We start from the raw sequence: 6553 nt of genomic DNA, 5'->3' as shown, positions 1-6553 counted from the left end.
CGAAGGAAAGGGTGACTAAGAGTACTATTTTTTCCACTTTCTTCTGCTTCTTCCCAGTCTTACTGACAGTCCTTGCACTTCCTTAACTTCTTTCTTCCAACTGAACACTACCAATACCGAAGTAGAAGAGAGGAATAAAAGGGATTGATGCGTCTCTCCGTAAATGCAGAAGTCCGAACACTCCTGCTATTTCAGAGCTACAGTATTCAATTCCCTGTGGTGGCTTCGTGCAGAATCATGGTTTTGGGTTATAAGGAACAATCATGAAATGATTGCAAGACCTAAGAAATTATATTCTTTTTATTCAGGCACTTTTGACCACCTCCATTTCTCTTTGTTTTGATTGAGATTCCAACAGAATTATTGCGGAAGTTCTGATTGAAGAGGTATAAAGCTACCAGAGTTTGATAGAATGGTAATGGATATCACTTAATTGAAGTTTAGCAGCCTAGCAAGGCGATGTTCTTTCTCTAGTCTTCTAGAGCACTCTATAGCTACAAAGGCAGTAAATAGGAACTAGGTACCTAGCTGCTCTTTGTGCTTTCAGAGATGTCCTTTGCCATTACCACCAAATATGATTCAAATGACTGACCGGGATGTTTTTAAGTGCCCATTAAATCTCACTGCAATTTTACAATCCCTGGCATGCATGTTTATAAAGAAAGCCCTGAGGTTTTTGGAATATCTGTGAAAACATAAGTACACTGTCAAACATCATCTTTTTCTGGACTCTTCTATGTATTCCTTCATTAGTGGGTAGAAACAGGGAAGATGCTTCACTTCTATTATCCCAAAAAATGTAAGCATCACAATGCATCTCTCTCTTCTATGATGTATCTTTTGCCTACTTTAACCTGTGCTCTTTTCCTGCAGATATGAAATTTTTACTTTTACTGTGAGATGTTGTCTGTCTGTCTATAGTCACTGCTGTAGGTTCTTCACTGGGGTTCTTATTGCACTGAGAAATTGTCTCGGGAAGTTGGAGAAAGTGTCTTCAAAAGATTGACCTCAGCCTTCTGCCTTCCACAAGAGTGCCCAGAGAACCATGCAGTGGTGTTGGGAGTTTTTGTTCAAAGTACAATGACATCAAACTTGAACTCTTGTATCCATGTTTTCTCTTCTCCTTCAATTTCTGGTAAACTGTATGAAATAAGTGCTTTTTCTTAAGAGTTAAATTTCTTTTGTTCTTTAAGAAATATGTTTACACAGACTGCATTGCCTTTGTTAGTCTTGTTCTAAGGTGGTATTAAAACTTGTAATATGTGAAAGTAGGACATGAAAAGTTTTCAAGTTTGGCAAATCTTAATAGCATTTTCTTTCTTTCTCTAGAACTCTATTCATCATCATAAAAGTAGTTTAGATGCTAGAATATAGATATTCTTAGTCTATTAACATGCACTTATAAAAAAAATCAAAGTGATGAAATAATTCTTTGTAACTTCTATGCAGTTTGCATGAAAACCTTTTAATGCACTTTTGCACAAGGTCACCAATAACTTGCAATATGTTTTAGCATTGGATTTATGTGAAAATAACTGAAAATCTCTTTTGCAATTTCAAAGGGCTTCAATATCATATTTTACTGTCATGTACTACATCAATATTTTATGTAAAGTGAGGATGAAAAGCACATTTTAACAAATCAAAGACTTCAAAAGTAACGTATAGCTTCCTTTCTTTTTCTGAAAGGATTTTTATTGCACAAAAAGGTGAATAAGGAGCTCAAAATCAAGAAAAGTCGCATTGATACTATGATGCATAGTACGTGTTGTATTAGCAAAGATAAAAGACCTTGTGAGGCAGTTGTCAAACTATCTATACTTGACAGGCTGGCTAGCTCTGTGTGGCTCCAACATGGGCTTTGGGGCTGGTCCACGAGGGTGGGGAAGCAGGGCATGACCCCCACCTGGGCTGGGCAGGGCCATCACCAATGGGGCACTGTCCTACAGCACCTGAGCTGGCTGAGCAGAGCAGGGTTGGTGGCAAGTCCCACTGACATTCAAGCAGTCCATGACCCAGCAAAAGGCAATGTAACAAGTCAGATCTGAGGTTAGACTGAGAAATCCCAATGGCAGTGCAGAAACAGCCAGGAGCCGGACTGGAAAGAGGTGTACCTCCAACATAGCTCGGGCCAGGTCTGGGTGTCCCCAGCACCATGTGCATAGGTGCATGGGTGGGGGTCCTTCGTGAGGCTGATCGGGGCAATTAAGGCCTATTGGTGCCTGCAGGGCTCTGAATGCAAAGTTTTGGTCCTCTGACAGAGACTGCAGTTTCACTGAGATCCCCATAGCAAGTGAATGATGGGGAAATGTAAGCCAATCACACAGATCAGGTTGGCATAGTCAGCTGTAGAGTTATGGGTATAGTTTAATCACAGGATGTGAACTGACAGCTCTGTGGATGACAAGACAGCAGTGAAGGCAGAGGTTACCACTGGCATCAGACTGGTTTACATCCAAGCATGCAGGATGCCGCTTTCTGATACTATTCATATATTTGCATGGGAGAAAGGCTATTTTCGCAGGAGATCTCATTTCAGCAGTCATCTTAAAAATCAGATAAGTGATTTGGACAGGAGAGGTGGGAAAAAATGGACAATAAAATACACTTCAGTCCTGTCAGATGGTATTGGCTTCATGCTTATTACATTGTATAGGATTTTTTTTTTTTGCCAAAGATGGCTGGGGGATCATATCCCCTAGGATCACACTGTAATCCTCTTACATCAATACAAGTGTAAAGAAATGCCATTGACAAAAATTTTTCTCATCTCTGTTGTATTGGTATAAATTTCTTTGATAGTCAGAATCACTACATTGATGGAAGTTGAACAGTTTGCCTTTAGAGCTCAGCAAGAACAGACTTTGGCTGGTACATCAGATGTCTGTTGTCTTGCTTTTATTGAATTATTCAGCAAAATATTATAAAACTTTTGGAAATGTTTATTTTTATGCCAATTAACTGTGTCAGATCACTAGCATGCATTTTGTTAATGATTTAGAAGCAATCAGAATTCTGAAGCCGTTTGAAACACTTTTGTGGGTAATCTGTTGATAAAAAGCCCTTCTTTATTTTGATGTTTGAACTTTAATCTTTTCAGATATCTTTGAGCGTAATTATTAAACACAGTGAGAGTGATGAAAATGAACTCTGGTCTTTCGAATTTCTTTGAATATGTGGGTTTCTAATTTAATATCTTTTGCTCATTTTTTTTTAATTTTGTGGAAAAACTGCAGTTGAATCAGCACATCTGCTGTATAGGCAGTCATGTTGCTGAATTTGCTAGTAATTTTTTTTTTCATTGCTTTTCCCTTATATAACCCTGCAGACTAATGGAGGTGCAAGATAGATATGAATGTCTCTGTTTCTACTATGCAGTTATTGATGTTGCTGTTGTCTTGGGGCATGGAGCAATGGAGACAGATTTTTCTATATGGGTTAACCTTATGTAGAAGAATATGGCCTGCTTCAATTATATCTTCTAGGCTTTCTGTTTGGGCATTATGGTTTCCCAACATATTTTCTTGAGCACCACAATTCACTGCAGCACAGTGACAGAGGAGAAGAAAATATATTCAGAAAGAAGGTTCAGCTGTTCACCAATTATTTATGGTGATGACATCCATCTCATGAGTACTATTTATGACACAGTTTGATTGTCATAGTTTCTATGGTTTCATAGAAATTTACATCTTGCAACTCATGCAAGAAGTGTACTCTATAAAACAGGACCAAGGATTAGCTACAGAAGTAATTCTTAACCTATGGCAGAGTCCTTGAGGCATGCAGATTTGGAGATAGATAGTCTTTATAAATATTGCTGGGGAAGAAGGAATGGGGAAAATCTGACTATCAGTGGGTGTACTCAAAAGATACTTCAGAAAACACAGAAACTACATTCTTGGAGTTCCTGCTCTTCTATAGGTAATTCTGTCTGGGCTAAATTCATATTGCTGAGCTAAGTGCTCCTAATAGTCATGAAATTCCATTAAAGATTTCATTATTGTCAAAGGATTCAATTATGGCATGAAAATGTAATTTACCATGCTATAGTTGTACTGAATATAAATTATACTTCAGGATTTTTACTTTTGTAGTATATTGTAAATTGAAAAACATTAAGACAATTAATGTGTGATACTCCTTTTAAGAAACAAAAATTTAGGTGTATTTTTTTGTTCCAGGTACTTTAGGCATTAAGGCTTATAAGAAAAATGTGATTAATCAAATGGATAGTAACTCATTCATCTTTCCTTGTCCTTTATGTCAGTACAGAACGTCATTTATTGGTGTGACTTTAGCAGTGCAGATTCCTGTTTTCATTGTTATGTTCAGCTCCTTTAATCATTGTTGAGAATTCTGTAGATGAGCTAAGTAGAAAAAAAATGTATGCGAGTCCTTCCAAGTAGATTCTGGAGACCTTTTTTTAATGCTTAATCTTTTCACATTCTGTTTACCTTTGGTAAGTAACTGGCCTTTTCAAAAAAAAAAAAAAAATCATTCTAACTGAGAACAATAATAAACATGCCTTAGAAAAACAGTGTCAACTTTTCTGAGTTTTTCTGGAACACTGAGAAAAGTATCCTCTGGGAAGAAGGCTTGACAATTTTCCTGTGTTTGTTGGTAGAAGGAATTTGTAAGAATGTGTTTGAATGAGGATGGAAAATAGACCATTACCTCTATATGCTTGTTGAATTGGTCTTAGGGCAAAATTTAGAAGTAGGAAACATTTGATATTTAGCAACCTAATGAGTGAGCTGGGAGTTTTACCAAATCAGTTGCTTCAAAGGCAGTTTCGATTTCATGGTGGATAGGCATCTGCCATTTAAAACTACCTCCCTTGGAAAATGCTAGCATATTCTGTCCCAAAAACCAAATGCAACCCATTTTCTATTAACAATTCCCACAGATATAAATAGACGGATCTATTTTATAAACCTATAAACATATGCCAGCATGTCATGGTCTAATAAAAAACCACTAATGGATGAACAGTATTGTACCAGAATGTGTATTAACTGTCTAAGATGAGTAAATTATATATGTCTGGAAACAGTAATGGTATTCTAGGTTTGGAAGAGAATATCGGTTCTGGGCATGGCATTGCAGTGTAAAACAGAAGGTTATAGCCATCTGTAATTTATCAGTCTGTTGCATTGTCTTATCGATGAATGAATATAGGCATTTATTTAAATGAATGCAAATAGGAACACATCACACAGTTGTGCTGGCCTCTCAATTGTGCAATAAGAATTTTTAATGTTATTTTTGACTTGAAAATAATGTAACTATCTTTCACTTTTCTCTGTTTCTTCACATTCCAAAACATTCAAGCATTATGGCAAAACTGACAATTGAAAAGTAAATCAGTGGTGTGGCAAGCACTGCAGGACAGGATGAGAAAGCAGGATGTGCTGTGCTGTGTCAGACCAGTGCTCCCTGGTCCCTAATGCTTTGCCTCCTGAGATTGGGCCTGTGACCAGACAGAAGTGCCAAAGCACTCTCCTGCACCACCACTCTCCCAGTGACAGCAGGAGAAGGTATTTTGGAGGCAAGAGGGAAAGGCAGGTGAACCTGGACACTTCCTGTGGGCCAGTCCCCTCTTAGCATCGACGCTTGTTGGATTGACCTGCCAGTTCTGTTGGACAGGTGCTCTTTTGAGCTTGCCAATACGACTTGCTACCATGGCTTCAAATTTCAGCTGTTTCATGTCTGCTGTGTGGAGTGGTACGTTTTTCCTTTTGTTTAAAGCTGTCTCCGACCATTTTGTCAGGCTCCACCTACTTTTGGTGTGTCAGGGTTAGAAGAGTAACAGTTGTGCGTTCAGCAGTACCTACTGTATTCATAAGTTGGTAAACTCTGGTTGTGCCTCCCTCGAGTACCTGCTAGTTGAAGAGTCTCAGCCTGTTCATTCTCACCTCACAAGGCAGCTGCTTCATCTCACTTACTATGATTTTTTTTCTTCTTTGTGTATCATATCAATCAATTCATAAGGCAAATGAAGTATTGTCATGTCTAGCTTTATATAAAACACCTTAGTATGAGGCCTTCTTCAAGCCCATTATCCTTATGCCTCAATACTCAGAGCATTAAAAATTTACTTAGCCTGAAGTAATTAAACAGTAATATAGATAAAGTTATGTTCTTAATACTGTGATGATTTGTAAAGCTAAAATTAAATTACTAATACAAAGATGTGGCAGACTAGTGGTGAAAAATAAAAGAGATATACAGTAAGATGTGGCAAAATGGAGTAGTGAAAGCATGTGAATTAACGTGAGAAAGTTCTTCTTAACGCTTACTCTTTCTGTATCTCTTGGTACTTGACCATTACCATTCTCTGGTGTACTTCCACAGTACAACTGACTGTAAAATGTGGGCTGCTGAAGAGTGGTTTACTATTCTCTTCCCTCATAGTCATTCTTGTGCTGTTTTCTTCATTGCTGGCATTGATATTCTTCTGGTACCACACTGTAATGTTTTAAAAAGTGAACTAAAAAGAAATTGAACCCTATCACCTCCCAGTTTTATTCTTTTTTCTGGATTATTTCTG

This window comes from Leptosomus discolor, chromosome 8, assembly GCF_034619465.1.
Source record: "Leptosomus discolor isolate bLepDis1 chromosome 8, bLepDis1.hap2, whole genome shotgun sequence".
Taxonomy (NCBI): domain Eukaryota; kingdom Metazoa; phylum Chordata; class Aves; order Leptosomiformes; family Leptosomidae; genus Leptosomus; species Leptosomus discolor.
This window is presented reverse-complemented; position numbering follows the sequence as displayed.